Source organism: Aythya marila (assembly GCF_965140915.1).
Source record: "Aythya marila genome assembly, chromosome: 19".
NCBI classification, from domain to species: domain Eukaryota; kingdom Metazoa; phylum Chordata; class Aves; order Anseriformes; family Anatidae; genus Aythya; species Aythya marila.
The window spans coordinates 10,498,133-10,516,893 of NC_139060.1; positions in this window are offsets into that span (position 1 = coordinate 10,498,133).

An 18,761-nucleotide genomic window follows, 5' to 3' on the forward strand; every position below is an offset into this window, starting at 1 on the left:
TATAAGAGCAGTTAACACAGTTTCTTAACTTTCATCACCCTGTTTGGAAAATGGACTGACGTTAGACTTAAGAGGTAGAGCTAGGTACTCTTTAGTTTTGCTCTGTTTTGTTTACTGCTTATTAGGTAACCGGAACTACATTTTCTCTAGTTTTGTTGATGGCACTGATGTCTGCAGCTTGCCCAATGGTTTGCTGGTAATTGTGTAATGGTTACAAGCCAGTAGAGACTGTGAAGCCCCTGTGGAAAGAGGGGGTTTAACCGCGTAAGGGTTACAGCAGTAGCCGGCTGGCCTGTCCATGGAGCAATGTTTTTGAATGTCTCAGAATAAATGAGCTGATTAACTGTGAATCACTGTCCCAGAAGAGATGAAGCATTAATAGCAAACAAAAGGGAAACAGAAGGGAAACTTCAGGCAGAAGAAAATAATCCAGGAATTAAAAGACTGGTGAAAGCCTTAGGATGCTTTCCAGATTGACCAGAAAGGCTTAGTTCAATACCACAGAAACAGATCTTATACTGTACGCTCTAGGCTGAGCTTATATTTTAATACCTTAGTCACCCACAGCACCAAAAATACTAACTGAGGAGGAACAGTAGCAATGTTTTCATGTTGACAACCCTTCTGAAGTGTGCTGTAATCTGAATTTACTTGGGAAATTCTCTGCTACATCTCAGGCAATGGGAGTGGCAAGAAACAAAATGCTGGCTTCATAGATCTGTAGCTTCATCTGAAAGGTTGTGTCTTGAAACAGAATACACTGGCACCAGAATAAGATTGGTTATAATGCACGTGTCATTTTTCACATTTCTCAGTGGGGGAAGATTAGGAAAATCCCTATCAGTGTTTATAACCTGATAGAAAGCTTATTAAAGATACTCTGTTTAGATGCAAAGCACAAGTTATTTAATTAACCTCAAGCTTGTAATGCTTGTTGTTATCTAATACACCTCATGAGTTATGGATCAAGTCATTGGCCCATTGCATGTGCAAACAGCCTCCAGAAGTGTTCATGTATGTTGCTTTAGAAAAAGCAATCTGTTCCTAGTGCTCCCAAACTGTGATTCACAAGGCATTGTTGGGATTGCTGGTTAGCCTTCAGAGACATTAATTTATGCCCCGAAACAAGAAAGTTATTGGTTCAGCATATGTCCTTCCTCATATGGATGGAAATGGGTTACGTGTACTTGTTTTCCATTGTGGGTTAAGAAACAGGGATCTGTAATTGCGAAGTGTAATTTATCTTAGGGAAATACAAAAGGAAAAAAAAAAAGACAAAAAAAAAAAAAAACAAACAGGAAAAGAAAGTCATAAGAACATAGCTGATAAGTTAAATAAAAGGTCTGTCTAGCTCAGAATTCTGTCTCTAAAGCTGGACACTGGCAGATGTTTGAGGATGAGTGTGGGAACAGGGAATTTTATAGGATCTTCTCCCAGCCTCCAATAAATTAATCTATTTTCTTAGCTAGAGGTGCTATTTTTATATAATTGCTTTGGTGATTTTTTCTTCAATTAATTTATTGCTTTTAAACGTATGTACAATTTAAAATTTGCTACCTTTTACGGCATGGAGTTTCCATAGCTTAATGGCACGCCAGGTAAAAAAAACACCTCCGTTTGTTTGTGTTGAACCTGCCACATTGATTTCATTTGATCGCCCCTAAATCTTACATTAGAAGTGTCGGGAAAGGACTGTTTCTTATTTACCTTCTTCATCTCCATATGATTTTATTGTCAAAATAAGAAATGCGGAGGTATCTCAAGTTTTCTCATAAAACAAAAAAGGTTCTTTCCTTCCACGTCTGCATAGCAGAGTGGCAACATTATGCCTACTTTCTATACAGTACATAAAAAGGTAAGTAAGCAGTAAAATACCTTTCCTTTTAAGCGTTTGAAGTACCATACACTGAATGACCTTTTCATTCTCCATTCACAAAGAAATACGAAATAACTATTCTTATTTCTGAAACCTGTGATTATACCAATAGCTATAACTCAGGCCCATGAAATCCTTTAATATAAAGAGCTATGCTGGAGACTCATTCCCCTAAAGAAAAGAGCCCAGGATGATTGACCTGAAGTGACCTCTTCATTTTTTAGTGAAAGGAGATCTAAATATGGCAAACATTTCCTTGTGCTACTGTCTCTTAACAGACTACATTTTCTCCTGTACGAATCTCTTATGAGTAAAAAAAAAAAAAAAGGTTATTTAATTTTGTGGGGAAACTAGCAAAATGTCTACCAGAGCTGTCTGTTCTCTGACTTGAACCATGCAGTGATTTTCCTGTCAGAAAATCTATTTTATTCTCTTTATAAATTTCCATTGCTTGCATCACTTACAATATTGATCATATTTTCTCTTTCGGGGTTTTAAGCAGGCTTTTATACTTTTGACCTAAAGAATTAAAGAATCACAAGTCTGCTGCCATAAAAAAAAAAAAAAAGTGATAAAATTATTAAAATTAGTTATTATTTTAAAAGAAACATACAAATCCTATATATTTTTGCTCGTTTAATTTACCTTCTTTTCTCTTTTTTGAGAGAAAACTAATCCAAGCATTCAAACCGATGTCAAAGGACGATTATTAAAAAATGTTCCTTTTCTCTTTAGATTTCATTTTGGAGTGCTGAAAAAGCCTGTACTCCCTCTCACATCACTCAATACCTATAGCTAGTGATAAAGCTCAGGTCAAAGAATTATTGATCTAGTTGGCCTGGATCTCTCTTTTGAAAGCAGAATATAGATAAAAAACATGGTTCAACCTGAAGCCAAGCTGCGGAGCTGCAGAAAGCATGAAGCGCTGAGCTTTCTGAAGAACTTTGGCTTTGTGGGAGATCGTATGGTGCTTCAGTTCATAGCTGTGGAATTCTCAGGGATTCTTAGCATTGCAAAATGACGACGGATCTGTGAATGATCAGAGCAAGGTGTCTCGCCTTGGTGACTGCACACCGGCATCCATGCGCTGATCTCTAGGTTTGTCGGTCTCAGTTCCTGAAATCTGGGTATTAAGTCAGATGTCCAAAGCACACAGATGCTTCTCCGTAAAGGCTCTTGCCAGTTCATCATCCTGTTACCCACAATATCCAACTCCGATTGAATTAAAAGTTCACTTCAGGCTCCCCAATTTGTCAATCAGAGTTCACCTGTGGAGTGGTAGCTAACTTCTTTCGTAGGAGCTGGATTTTAACAGCTGTGATATTCACCGTCTGAATGCTGAATATGGTTGTGGATCTTACACTGTCAGAACCCCATGAAAAAGCCTCCTATCTTTTGTTTGCTTTTCTGTGACTATGTTCTTATCCTAAAAAGCCAAACTTTTATTGTTAGGTGTGTTTCTAAAAGCTTAGAGACTTAAATCTTATGTGATGGGTCTATCAAAGTATTTGAGTGAGAGAAAAGCAGGCAGGTGAGCAGTGAGAGGCTGGTGCTTAGAAAGGTGTGACGGTGAGAGTCGCTGCCTTTGTTGCCTGTTCCCCACGTGGTGCGCTGGACGCCGTGTTGTGCTGTCTCCTGGCAGCATCTTTCCCATGTTCACTTCTGTTATTACTTGTTCCGTCTTTGTGCCTGTATCGTGCAACACGGCCCTTGTCATTTGGGAAATTCAGTTATAAATTTCTTAAGCTTTTACCTTTACATTTACCTCAGTGCACTTGGCAGCCCTGCACAGCAGATTTTGTCTTAAAGGCTGGTGTTTCTGTATCAATTTCAGCATGGCAAATTCATATTTTCTTTGTAGAGAGACAATTACCTGCCAAAGTGAAATGAATTAGAACTGTGTGTGGCAATGCTCTCTTATGACTGTATTTCTAAATAGAAGGCATTTTCTGTATGATACTTTATCTGACATTTTCAAAGTTTGCACTCAACTTTTTGAGCTTGCGATTGGTTGTCAGGTTCTTTCCTTGCAGACAATCATGCTACAGCTGAAATGTTTCTAACACTCCATTTTAGCAGAACCGCATTCTTATTTTTAGAGATGCACATTTTTGCTTCTGTAGTCTACATATCTCCAATTATCAATTACACTGCTGAAAAAAGCACAAACAGGTTTTTATGAGGGAGAGACTACCATCAATACCCCCAAACATAAATATAAATCTTGGTAACAACTAATTACTGCTTCTATATGTCCTTGGAAACGATCTGCAACTAGTTTTAAAGGACACATAGTTTGGTACCTTGCTTTTTCTGTAATTCTTATGGGATTTTCAGGTGTCAAAAATGCTGCTCTTCTGCCAAGCCCCAGCAGCAAGGCCCTGCCACACAGGCACGAGCGCAGAGGTCGCACCTCCTGCTGGGCTGAGCAGCAGAAACAGCCCCATCTTCTGCAAGGCACCAAACGCTGCCCTTTCCTACAGGCCCCTTGAGATGCTGCAGCATTGGTCCTCACCGTTTCAACAAGTTCCATCAAGAGGAAATGAGCTTGGCGGTGTTTGTCATCTTCTCCCTGCAGTCTACCGCAGTTGGCAGAAGTTCTGTCTTTTTTTTTTTTTTCCTGAAAATCTCATACATATTTCAATCTCCAAGTTTTCACCCAAGCAGCTTTAAAATAGCAGTAGGTTACCTACTTCTTGCTTTGCTCTGTGGGCTATATGTCCCTCCTTGCATCTAGCAAAAAAAAACTCTGGCTATGGCTTCTCAGAATGGCTCTGCCTTCATAGTCAAAACACACTGCCTAGCTGGTTCTTGCTCTGAAGCTGTTGAAGACACTATTTCATCTGCCAATAATAAAGAAGCAACTGACCTAAGTTACTCTTCTCTATTCACCTTGCTGTGATGGCAGAGTGCTGACTATACCATTATTGCTCTATAAAGCAAAGTCAGATTTATGAGGCAAAATCTATGATGGTATGGTTCCAGCTAGACAAAAAAAAAAAAAAAAGCCCAGTATGAAAATAGTTATTCATATCTGTGATAGCCTTTGTCGCAGAAAAGATAACCCTCCTGTGCTGAAAGGAATAAGATCACTGATGTAAATCAGACTGCTACATTCAAGTCCCTCTAAGTTATTAATGAGCCTGGAAGAACAAGGATACTTAGGAGACATCCAGAACAGCAAGACATAAGTTGTTGGAGCAGAGGGAAGTACTTACTTCGTATGATACTAAACTCGTGAACAGTAGACTGCTTAACACCAGCTTAAGCTGGTGAACTCAGCATGAAAGAAAGGGAAGGAAAAAGAAAGAGAGAAAGAAGGAAGGAAGGAATCTATAAAAGACAGTGTTTGTAACTTGGCAATGTGTATTATTTAAAACGAGATGTTATGTTTTGGTGCACTCGTTCTAGAAATAAAAATAACAAAATTTTGGTATGAAGTGTCGGTGTAAGCAATATGATTTTCCTCAGCTTTTCCCATCTCACAGCTGATGGGATTCTAATTTGTTTCACATTTGTCCATTTTGTGTTTTCAGTAGTAATTACTTCAACTTTTTAACATAACTGTATTTTTGAAGCCAGGCTTCAAATATTATCACTACATTCACCGTAAACCAAAAGGCTACTCGCAGTGGCAGCTTCACTGCCCTGCTAACAGGGAGTCTCTTTATCCTTTTTGCCATACTGGATGGTAATGGGATAACTATTGATGGCCCAATACTTATTAAGATGTCATCAGACAACATGTTGTCAGAAGCCATTATTTTTAAATTGTTATGACAAAAAAATCAAATAGCACTTCTATGATGCTATCCACTTGTTTTGTCAATGGGAAAGTACGTACTTAAGAAAAAAAAAAGTATAATGTTAACATCAAGATTAAGTTCATACTTGTGTGTGGAAAAACGATCAAATATTCAAATGACTATAATCTTCAACAGCATAACAGTGATTAAATAGTGCGGGCCTGAGTCCTACTTAGTTTATACCAATTTTGTGTTACGGTAATTCCATATGATTGCTGAAGCACGGCATTCGAAAATACCTTGACCGCTTTCACAATAGAGGAGAGGTTTCTTCCCAAACTGCAGGTGTTATTTAGGAAAAATAAGAGTGTTGGTTTATTTCTCAATGTTAGTTTGATTAGTTCTCTGAGACTTACGGTTCCATTCCATACTGGCAAAAAAATCCCAAGTGCCCTGAAACGCACTTCTCCCAGATTCATCACTCATAAAAAGTCAATTTTATTTACGCAATTAGTGCAACTGTACCACATCAGGATGTAATGAGGTAATGCCATGAGCTCTGAAATGCCATCCCCTTCCGTATTTAATGGAGGAACTTTAAATAGGAAACTGCAGCAGACACTATGTGCACGACATCAGATATCTTCCCTTTCTCTAAAATGGGGATAACGCCCTGCTGGAAATGCTCTTTTGTACTTGGTTCTGACTATGTTGCAGATTTATTTAAAATCATATAGGGGAGATATCTGCATGCTCCTGTACTTCTGCCACTAAATGGAGCCATTGTTAATTGATTTAATTTATTCTGGTCTTACAGAAGACTAGGTGGCATTTCGCAAGTGTTTGTGTAATGTCCTTGGTCTTTGTTATTAATTATCCTCTAAGTACATCCCCTTTTCCAGACTTCCCAGTTAGTTTTGCTGGAATGTTTTTTTTTTTTTTTTTTTAAATGTTTTCAAATATGTATCTTAGAGCTATAAAGACCTAAGTCAAGAAAAGCTTCCCTTAAGTAATACACAGGAGTTAGTTTATAAAGTAACTAAAGTTGAACCACTAAGTAATAGTGACCACAGTATAATTAACTTCAACATCCTCAGGGGAGAGATTGTACAAAAAATGAGGAAGCCAGTTAAAAAGACCCTAAAGTCAAAAGTGAGGAAATTAAAATCCTTAGACTCAGCATGGAGGCTGCTTGAGCAACCATAACAGTGTAACAGAAGGCATGCATAATCCTAAACAAAAAGGGAAGCTGACAAGCGAAAATGAGCGATATGGATACGGGAAGGTTCAAGAAGTTAGTATAGGCAAACATATTTTTCTCAAGGTAGAATTTTAACTTGTAAAGTCAATAGGGATAAAATATAGTGGCTAAGATACACAGGGAAGATTAGAAGGATGACAGAGGATTTGAGGAGCAGATAGCCTGACATGAAAACAAGATTTTTTCAAGTACTAAGAAGCAGCAAGCCTGCAAGAGATTTTGTAAGTCCAGTGGGCTATTTGGTAGGAGAGTGAGAAAGCTAATGAGAATGTGGAGACACTGAAATGAAGGTAAATGACTGGTTTGCATTAGCATTTCTGCATAGAATTTGGGCAAAACAGATACACCAGATTTCCTCCTGTTGGGCAATATAGAGGAGGTTTTGTCAACCCCAGGAATTGACATGTGCTTGAACAAATTCACAAATTAAATAACAACTGCCTCCTAAGACTGCAGAATAAATGCTGGGGGGATTTTTAAAAAAGTTACTGAACTACTGACAGGAATATGTGACCTGATTAAAATCAGTATGTGTACTAAAGGACTAGAGAGCAATTACCCTCTAGAAGATAAGACAAGTGGTTCTGCGAATGTCAACGCAGAGATCCATCCATGTCAGTAATAAGAAACAGTTAAAACTGATTAGGATGATATGGTCAGAATTTGAATTTTAATGTTTTAGTATTGACTGTTTCCAACTAAAAAATGTCTCCTGGTAAGCAAATAGGAGAATAAAAAAATACATTTTCAACAGAGCAAAAATTTTTAGGGGGTTACTTCAAATGTACTCTCTTAATTGACATTAATGTATTTGTTAATGATCAAAAAAGTGGGAATAAACACTGATGTTATACAAATGCAGATGATCCAAAATTATGCAAGTTTGTCAAACTAAATAACTGTTAATAACGTCTGACAGAAAAAGGAGCTATCACAAGAAATTCAGTGTAGCAACTCAGGCAAAAGATCTGAGCAAATGTGCCGCAGAAGAGCACTTCCCTTGGATTTGCACTGTTCAGGCAAAATGGATTAAATTTAAAAATAGCCACAAACATTACATTAACTATGAATATTTTTTTAATGCAAAGTTTCATCTCTAGTATTGACTCAGTTCTCACCTTCCCGGTCTAAAAAAGGTGCCATGGATATAAATGGATTAATAGAACTATTAAACGTGTAGTTCCAGTTGAGTGAGAATGTAAAATGTTTAGATTAATTCACAGAGAAAACCTATGCCAGTAAACACGTCACCTAATACAGAAACAGACAGTACAAATGAGTTGCTTCTCATCCCAGGCAAGAGCAATGGGATGCCCAGTCCAACTGGAAGCAAGTAACAGAGAATTGTTCTCAGCTCATTGTTAGTACAACTTATAAACAGCCCGTGAGTTCCGTGCTGCAATGCCATGAAATTCAAACACTTTTAAAAAACGTAAAAACAACCAGATATTTATATTCATAATTAGAATATATCTGATTGTATCACTTGGTGTGAACAATTTAAGGGATGTGTACACTACAGCCGTGTATCGGATTAATCTCACCTAAATTTAGGTGTGCCCTAGTAAAGAGCCAGATCTAGGCTCATTGTCTGAGACTTTGTTATTAGTGGAAAGAAACAGATGACCCTACATGGCCTGCGATCTTGGATGCATGGGATTAGTCTCTCTCTTTCTCCCTGTAGGCAGAGAACTGAGAGGGCTTGGTTTTAGGATGCTAACTACTAGACATGCAAGCAGAAGTGAGCCGTACCCCAACTACCTGGGGTTAAGAAGCATTTCCCCTGGGAAGAGTTCTGTGGACTCAGCTCATCATCATGGGGATGGGCCACTGGATCAGAGGGACTGCTGATACAGTGTGGCATTTTCTGTTTCCTTCTGTTGCCCTAGAAGATGCTGTTTTTCACAATTAAGAAGATTCCAGTTTGGACAGTCAAATGTTATCCATCTGAAATGTTTTATGGAATTTGCAAAGTAACTGGGAAAATTATGGGGTTTTTAAAGTGAGCCGGTAATATACTGATGGTTTTGCGTGGACTCAAGTGATCCAGAAGATAGACAAAAGCTGTTGAAAAGACACCCAAGGATGGCATGAGTAAAGCAGTAAAGACAGAATTTTCCCACCAGTTGTTCCAAATTACTTCATCATCAGTCCATAAAGCTCCTAAAGCACTTCAGGATCCTTGGGCTTGATCTGAGGGGAGCACTTACTGTTTTGCTGCGTTTAAACTTTTTAACATTGCTAGTTTAAGTTTTATGTCTTTGTGGAAAGTGACACAATGGGATTGCCAAATTGCCTCCACTAATTGAAATTTGAATAAGTCATGAATCCTGTTAAAAATGGAAAAATGGAAAAGCCAATAGGAAATCCAGTAGTTTATTGAAATAATTCATACCAAACTCTGAAAAACATTTGGTCAAAGGGAAGAGCAAATGTTGCTCAAGTTTGCCTAATTAAGTTTTCATAACTGTGAGGGGTCCTGGAATTCAAATTAATGTTATTAATTTGCCAACATTATAATCTCTTACATTGGTGTGCTGCAAAGTTATTCTGATACAGTTCAACAAGCTTCTAGTTCTACAGAACATCTCCTATTTTACTTCCTTTGCTACCTTCTGGCAGAGCTTAAATAATGGTTACTGTGCTGCTGGATTAAATGACTGGTTAGCCATCAAATTGTGCATGCATATATGCATGAAAACAAGGAAGTGTGTCCACCTGTTTTGTTTTGTTTTACTAGATCTATAATGATTAATTGCTTTACGTACTTAAACACAATCACTGAAGTAGCTGAGCACCTAAGAGTTAGTCTTACCTATATACAATATAGACTTCTTTGGTAAAGCAGAGAATTGCTATTCCAATTTCATCCTCCTTTACATTTCATCGTTCAGAATGGCTAGCTGAGTTCTCATTTTTGACATCTTGTCTTTGATTTCCATGACCCAATCTTGGGTTCTTCTGTTGCATCTCTAATCACTTCTTCACTTCTCCTTCACTTCTCCAGCTTTCAGATTGTATGTAGCAAACCGATATTTTTGCTGCCTTCTTCCTCTTCTAACTAACTGTTATTTTGGTGTAATCTCCTTATCAAGCAGATTCAGCTATCATCCCTATATTGCCAACGGTCAGATTTACTTATTTATTCCAAACCTGTCTCGTCCTATCCAGACTAAAATCTCACTTTGTCTTCTTGCAACCTCTTCAGAGATACCTAGCCATCAGCTGCTGTTCAGAATGGGGCTAAAGAGAACATGAATATTTCCATTTCTGCTGGTTGCCCTCATTCTTAATTACTATGCACATCCTGCATGTTCAGGTCCATAAGCGTGTATGATCAATGCCTATGTTTTGAAAATACATTCTGCTTGAACAAAGTCTAAAATCCTTTACAACTGGGGGAAGAAGGAAAAAAAAAATAAAAACACAATGTAGTTAAAATATAGAGCAAGCAGAAAATGATATATCAGGATACCTGAATATTGGAGTATTCTAGCTACAGGAAAGGTAAAGCACAAGTAAAGAAAAAGCAGCCCTCTTCTGCATTACCCCCTGGTGTGCTTTAACCGTGACCTCAAGGAGCCATATCTAGATAGGAGAGGGAGTTCAGTTTCCAAAGCCCATTCAATCCTAAGCTCCTCTGCAAAGTCTCCCAACATGGGGTCCAATTAGTGCCACTTGTATTGGTGAATTTTTTTTAGAAACCTGCTGAAAGCAACTAGAATAAAATTCTCAGATTAACTTTACACAGGCCCTATACAGGACCTGAGCCCTGTATCATTTTCATTCAAGGTAGATTTTGACTGAAGTCAGTAGGAGTCAGAAACTAAGCAATGCAGGATCAGGTCCATCATTTTGTTGTTTATCATTACCTGGTCCCTATTCTTGCCATCATCTTTGCAGTCTGTATTTTTATTACCTTTTCTGTAAATTAGTGATAGTAATATTTACTTCTTCTGTTAAGTGCTTATAGTTATATCACTGAAAACCAGGCAATATTTAATTTCTAGAATTACCCACCTGCCACTGAATTAGCAAAGCCCATATAAATCGTTCTAGATGAGTGCCTTGAGAAATGTTCAGTCCCAAGTTAAGCATTATAAATGCTGGAAAGATGCAGAACAGAAACTAACTGTAAGGGCCACCATGTAGAAGTTTTCCAAACAACAAACAAACAAGGTTAACTAGTCACTGAAAGCAAATCACATTGGCATGAGAAAAACAGAGGTAAAAAACTTGCTTAGTCTTCAGCCCTGAGTTCAGGCTGTGGAACTGTGTTAGCCCATGGTCATTCTCCCTTAGTATGACCCAAATATTAACTATAAATACAGAGAGAGAAGGAAAGAAGAAACTGAGCTGAAATTAGCCTCCTGCTCAGAGGGCAATGGGTTATCTTGCGTGTTTCTTATCTGTAGATAATCAAAAGTAAAGTAAAAAAATGTGTAATTCTCTGATATGCTTCAGCTACAGCACGTTAACTGTTAGACTCTCGCTGTAACATTTGGAGTGGATGCTGTTTAAAATGCAGCAAAAAGAATTAGAATTATAAAATGTTGATTGGTTATGTTATGATTCCAAAACAAGGCAGACATCCTTTGTGCTGGTCAACATTTTAAGCTGAATTATATTGTTTAGTACATGATTAAGACTAAGACCAGTAAGATTTGTAAATGAGCAAAATGACTGATACAACACAGGGAGAAAAATTAACAAACAAACAAACAAACAACAACAAAAAGAAAACAACCCCCCACACAGAAAAACAACAATTACCTGCAGTTTAGAAACTGGTGATGCTGCTCAAAATAAATAAATAAATAAATAAATAAATAATAAAAATAATTATGTAGCTCAGTCCAAGTAAACCTAACTCAGGAGCACAGAGTCGGGCCCACTCCTTGGATCTTATGTCTGCACTTAGCTGCTGTCTCATATCAGAGGAAGAGGTACCATGAAAACTATTTTAAGAAAAATTGCTTCTTGCCATGTGAATTCATGCTAACCAATGATTCCTAACAAATACTCCATTGGGGAAGCTGAAATAATTAAGTAAACAATTTAGAAGCTGAAGTAGAAAGTGTTGATTGCTCTAGCTCATCTCACCAGGCTGCGGAGATACAGGACTCCTTGCCAGCGTACCAACATATTTGGAAATAACTGGAGTTCCCATTTCACCGCTTGTAACAGGCTAGTAAGGTCAGAAGTGGTAAATGGTGGAAAGACAATTAGTATAAGAACAGCTTCTGTCACTAATCCAAGCATTGTCCCTGCTCTGCGGATATAGCAGAGGGCTGCAATCCTTGTGCTAGTGCAAAACGGATCTATTTAATGCAATACCAGCTTCAGTGACTATCTGCTACAAAACTAATACTTCCATAACTTTCAAAACAGAATCCTTCCTATCTCTGAATTTCTGTTTTTTTTTTTTCCTTTCCTCCTTTCTTCTATCTCTGACCTGCTGGTTTCTGAATAAAATAGTCTTTTGCTGTTGCTGACACAGCAGTTACAGGGGTTACGGTATACCTGTGGCATTTGCATTTTCGCTTAATCAAACTGCAATATATAGATCCATTCAGTCCTGAAAATGGTGTACAAATTCCTCTTTCTGCCTTGCTTTCCCCTAATAGCAGAGAGGCACTAGAGGGTTGCAGGGGGCTGTGTGTTACAGGCTGCCTGCAGGACCCTAGCGGACTAGGCTGTATTTAATGAGCGCGTCTTCACTGACAGATTCATTATTTGTGTTCGGTCGCTTCAAGTCAAAACTGATTAGTTACACTTACTGCAGCAAAGATTTAATGATTTTATTGTTTATCTTCAATTTATTTTGATTAACATCTCCGTTCTTTTCATTGCAAGTGCAATTAGGTGTAATATAACAGCGACTACTTTAATTTTGCTGAAATTAAGATGAATAAGTGACGGATTATGGCACTTTGTTTAACAAATAAATCATAGTTAAGAGGACTGTATTAGTAATAAATGCAAAAACAGACAATCTAATTAAAATGCATGGAGCTGATAGTTTGAGTTTCCAGAAATGTAATGAATTTTCATTTTAGATATCAACTAGATTTAGGTGCACTATTTATTTATTGACAGTAAGATGACAGAAAGGCACATTATTTTGTAAATCATCTTAATTTCTTGTATTATGTTGGTAGAAGGAAGTACAAGCAATGAAATGAAGGCATACATTTTAAAATTTCTAGCATTATATTTTTGGGAAACACTGCAATTAAGGTGTAGCTGAAAAAGAGACTGAGGGACTGAAACGAGAAAAAAAAACTCATTAGCTCAATTCTCACATGTTTAGACTTCAGCATTTTCTGCAACAGATGAATATTCTCCAAGTCCCAGCCACAATTTTCCTTTAAGTTCATAAGATTCAATTCACTGCCACACAGCAAAAGCCTCAAGACATGTAACATGGAAGAAAGAACTAACATGAAGAAAACTGAACCCAACAAACAGTGAGCAAAGCAAGATTGCTCTACACAAGCGTCCCCAAATCATGGGGCAAGTAGCAGGGCAGCAATCCTGGAGCCAGCTTACTGTGGGGGTCGTATGGGCTTAACTTCTGATTGAGGAAAACCAAGAGGAAAACGAACCCTTCAGAATCAGAAACTTTATCCCTCTGATGTTTAAAAGACCTTGTATTTGACAGGACAGCTTTGAAGATAAAGACCGAAGCACTCTCCAGCTACAGGCTGTTCAGCACCCCACACTGCTATCTGCAATGCACTTCACTTCAGTTTCTCAGAGTTCAGTCATATTAGAAAGGAGATAGGGAGACATTTTTTAGTATATTGTGCTGTATTTTTCATGCTGCTGTTTCTTGCCCAAGCTTTCTTTGCAGAGCCTGCCCGAGCTCGGCTCCATTCTACACATCTCTATCACCATTCCTTCCCACTGCAGGATGTCAGGCTGGCCGGTTGCTCTCGCTGGCCAGCGTGTAAATTGGTTAATAAAAACATAGGCTGACACCCCTGACTTACACATATGAGAGATCTCTAAACCAAGAGGTTGCCACTAAAGACAAGAGAGGGGCTTTGCCTTATTCTTAATGTTCAATTATTAGTAGTATTATTTGTCCGTAGGAGGATTTTATTCCAGGGATTAAGGTTAGAGAGAACTAAGAGCTATATATACTCTGTTAAGATCCTATTTTGACTTTTTTCCCCATGGTATTAGGGACTGGGGGGGCGGCAGGAGAGAAGAGGAAGGAACAGAGAGTGCAATCCCTAAGATCACAAAGCCAGCAAAGGAGTACTTTGTTCTTCCTAAACTTTTTAAGTGCTCTTCTTATATTATTGTTTCTTTTTTTAACCATTTTAAGAGATGTTATGATATTCAGATGAAAGCCATCATTGAAAGAACTATTTATTATGATTTAGTAGTATTTTTGTTTGTTGCTGTACCATATTTAGCGTTTGATCACCGTACACTCCTTGAATTATGAAATTTCAGTGGCAATACAGATTTCTTCCAGCTGAGGATATGCCTCATGAATTTAAAAGGGTCTTAAAAATTGCATTTTAGCAAATACCAAAAAAAAAAAAAAAGAAAAAAAAAAGAAAAAAAAAAGAAAAAAAATTTGTGTCCTATGTGTGTATAGAAAAAATACTGAAGCCAGTTGTACTGGTGTAAAACAAATAAAGGGAGGGAGGAGGTGCACTGAGGAGCTGCTAGGGCCTACTGTCTTTGTTCCTGATCACACTGATCAGATCTGCTAATTCCATTAAAACAGGTAGCTACTCCTAAGTGTATAAAATGAAATGAACAAATAAATCTAGGTACTTTTAACGAGGCAATATATGAACGTATTTACAAGTGTTATGTGTGCCGTAACCCCCCTTCTGATACTACTTTTCAAAATTTGATAAATAAATGGATGGTAGGTAAGGACCGAGCAAGAGGGAGATGAGCAGGAACGATGTTAATGACCAAATCAACCTGTAAAAAGCAGCCCTGCTCTGACTGGAGCCCCAGCCATCAGCTGAGTGTCATGTACGGGAACCAGGAAGAGCTGGGGGAGGTTGTGGAGGGGTTGGCGAGCTGGAGACTGGCAGCATCATTGGTTTGAACAGGCCGTGATTGATTTGTCACCAGAGGCCCATTTGACTGGGCGAAAAGCCCTGATCTCAATCTCTCTCTGCCTCCTTACCTCTGCTGTCCCTTTTTCCTTCCCTACATTTTGACGCTGGCACAGCAGCAGGGCAAGGGGACTCAAGTTGTGGCTGACACAGAGCAAAAGGGTTGAGGGTCACCGCTGCTGAAGCCCTATAACGACCGACAGGGGAGATCCAGCTCGTCACACGTTTCACTTTCCATCTCGCCTTTAGAGCTCTAGAGGTTTTCAAAGCCCCAAATACACACTCAGAGCAATACGGGAGCGCGCCATTCCCCCACAGACGCACAACCAAAGCCTCTCTCCTTCCCGTTCCCTCTCTCTCCCCCTCTCTCTCTCTCACACTCACGCACACACACGCACGCACACACACTCTCTCTCCCCACCCCTTCCACCTTCCTGTTATCTGTGGCTGGGAGAAACCTCTAGATCTACAAATATTAATTACAAAGGACAACGAAAGGTAAGAAGGCGTCAATTATCCAAAGGTGTCGTGATGTTATTTCAAGTCAATTGCAAATGTGTGAGAGGGGAAGATTTCGCCCCAGTGATTCCTGTCTGCTTGGCTGATGGGGACCGGAGCCGATTCCCTCCCAGAACTGCTGCAGCTATGCCTCAAACCACACACTTTCCAGCAGGAGCCATCAGCATGGGCCTTTCTGAATTCTCTCTTTATTTCATTCATTAAGGGCATTAGGCAAGTTGGAATTTGTATGAAAAGGATCCTATGGGAATACTGTCTCCAGGGTAGGTATTTTCATGACTTTCCACATCCTGGGGCTCTCTCTGTATGTCTTTCTCTCTCTCTTCTGTTAGATGGAGCTTTAAAGGAGGCTGCCCTCATCTTCCAACTAATCTGGGGGAAGGAAATAATCTGAGCTGCATATATTGAATGAAAACGTATTTTATTTTATAAAAGGGCAGTTACTAAGAAATGATGAGACCTTTCCTGCTTAATTTTGTTAATGGGCTTTGTTATTATTATTGTCATTCCTAACTGTTTTCAGGTTTTTCTCACACAAGACTTTTTAATGACAATTGCCTTCGTTATCCAAAAAGAAAGAGATAGCAGACGGGACAACAGCAAAATAATATTAATCAAACAAAGGCAGACTTTAAATTAAATGGGCTGTTGTGTTCCCATAAAAGCAGGACAATCTCAATACTCTAGCTCATTTCACTTGGCAAAAGAACATGGCATCAGTTTTTTAACTTTAAAATAGTTTAATGAACACGAATGGAGAAATAATTTTTCTGTGTATTTAACAGTCTATAAAGAAGAGAGAATGCTTTAACTTTGATCGCCACAATTAGTTCCCTGGGTATCTAGAGGGGAACAGGGCAGCCCTGGGAGCCTCAGTTCTTTAGATACAAAAGCATTTAGATCGCTTTAGAGCAGTTAATCCTGAGACTGGCTAGGGTCCCTTTTGTTTTCTAACTCCATTGTGGGTTTTGTTCAGTTTTTTCTATTCGCATGATTGACTGCCCAATGGATGCTAATTATCCAAATGTCGCTTCTGTCCTTTGAGTGACTTTCTATGTATTATGGGCAACTGTCATGCATTCTGTCATTCTATATCATATTACATGTATTATCATATGAAAATGGTACTCTGCATAAAGGAAGGTGTCTGAACCAGCAGATGCTGCAGATATTTAGAGGACTTGCCTAATCTGAATGGATTTTCTATAGAAAAATTGGTCAGAAAGAATATAGGGGAGTGTCAGAAATGGAAAGTTTATCAGGTAATTATTTTTGTCCTTTTGCTGTTTACATGATAATGTACAAAGCATTAACTGTCTCTGCTTCTGAAATCTGCAGCCACCTTCCTCCTCCTGAACCAGGCAACCCGTCTGTATTTATTAGAGTATGACAGCTTAAGCTAATTAAACTGATATCTGTCTAAAATAATAAGCACAGAAAGTTAGAATAAACATTATGATTATAAGCAGAAAAGGCAGCTATACAAATGTAGCATCAATGTTATATTTTAATGATAATCTGAAATTTCTGTATGAAAAACACTGGAAGTGCAATTGCAAACAATAATAAAGTTCTGCAAAGACATTTTTTACTATAAGTAATTTTACTTAGATCTTTATCTCTTTACATGTTATTAATAAGGACTAGCACAGCTGTGAGCTTGCATATTTATTTTTTAAATTTATAAATACATGAACATATATTTCAAAGGATATCAAGGGAAAGGTTTTTACTACAATATTTCCCCTAAAATAAACTTAACACACCTCAGTGTAATGTGCATGCCAACACTTAACAGGAATGCAAGATTTATAACGATGGGGCTTTTTAGATTTGCACTCTGGGGTCCATTGAATCCATAGGCACATCCAGAGTTCCTTCTCCTAAATGTTAGGATTGTATTTTCTATTTGACATTGATAGAAAAGCTGGGGATATATAACACTGAAATTAATGATCTTGAGCTTCATCAGATATGTGTAGTAAGTTTCCATTAATGGTAAAGCTAAATCATGGGAAATATGCACTTTATGGAACAACAAAAAGATACCCTGGAAAGACTTGCTCTGCTGTATCAAGGTGCTTTGAAATTTTACAATGATCAAATATACATGATCAAGCTGTGCTTGTTAGGGTACGAGGGGCTCAAAACGGTCAATGATTATTGATCAGACTGTTAAGTATTTGTTCACGATTCTTTATATCCCAAAAGATTCAGGGGAATGAACAGTGAAAAATTGCATCAGAGTCCACCTTTGTTTGAGATTGATGTATCAAAACAGAGTATTCATTTGCCAAATCTATTGGAAAAAATGTGTGGTAAATGATGACATAAGGACTCCAAGTGCAGAGATTAGTATTTCCCCTTTTTAATTACCTTTGTTAAAATTTAAATGCTAATTCAGAAATGTAAACACGTAGTCTTTGTAGAACATGAATAGTGAATTATTGATAAGAGCAGATTTATACAGCAAAAGCAGAGATACAATCATAGCTTATCCATTGACCTTTGCATTTTACCTAACGTTTTGAGCATGCCAGAATTTTTTTAATTGAAGTTGCAGTAACAGTGATTTAAGAGAATCCATGAGGTAAAAATGGAAATTTCTGCTACTCTTACAAAACAGCAAATCCTATGGGGGTGCAGCTACTGTCTTTTGGTAGTGGAATAAATATTACTTCTCATGAGTACTTCCAATTAAGTGTTTTCTTATTATATTGTCATTTGGCAAAAATCCCAACTTATCTGAATAATTATTCCTTTTTTTTACTTGATATTTCCATAGTCTCTATTTCTTCAAGTCCACCATATATAAATATATATTTTTAAATTAACTATCAAGTTTGTTCCCTAATTCAAAAATTACATGCATTGAAAGAAAATGCTGATGTGTAATTCTTGCAAAATCATAAGGCATACTTTATTTGATTTCATTATGCTGTACATTGCATAAATTCACAAGATCTTCCCCGAACACAGAGATCGGTTAAGATAAACTTACTACACATTAAAGAAAACTACTGAACACAAAGAATTATTTCTGCAGATATTTGCCTCTAAGAAATGATAACATATGTCTGTGTCTGAAGCTACAAATAGAGAGATGGATATACACACATATGTTCATTCACACACACACACATAGCCTCATAGTCATGTATCTTATACATATTTATATAAACAAATTTACATACCGCATCTTTTGTAAATTGTAAAACCAGCAATACCTTGTATCTCATTTTCAGATGTTAATTCCCTTAAAGCCA